The sequence below is a fragment of the Pseudomyrmex gracilis genome, unplaced genomic scaffold, assembly GCF_002006095.1.
Source record: "Pseudomyrmex gracilis isolate BER0280 unplaced genomic scaffold, ASM200609v1 scaffold_71, whole genome shotgun sequence".
Taxonomy (NCBI): Eukaryota; Metazoa; Arthropoda; class Insecta; order Hymenoptera; family Formicidae; genus Pseudomyrmex; species Pseudomyrmex gracilis.
In genome coordinates, this window is record NW_018020655.1 from 59,626 (window position 1) to 60,035 (window position 410).

The following is a 410-nucleotide window of genomic DNA, read 5'->3' on the forward strand; positions in this document are numbered from 1 at the left end:
ATTATATATATATATATATATTATATATATATATATATATTTATAATATTATGCCTTATGGTGTATTGTAGTATGTGTATTATACTACGGTAAAGTCATTGACTTTGGTTACATGACTGTAGTAAGAGACAAAATAATTTGTTTGATTTTCTTTAGTCTTACTGACTTAGTGTACTTTTAAACGCCAACAATTACACGAACGCTCTGCATTTTTATAAGCACGAACGTTTGTAACAGAAACATAAGGTGTGTTCAGACAACTCAACAGTTGCACAACGGTTGAGAGATAATCACTTCTGATTGGATCATACTTCTGGATTTGCTGCAGATTTTGAAGAATAGTCCTATCATAAGTGATGATCTTTCAACCGTTGAGTTTTCTGAACGTAACCATACAGATACAGCCAATC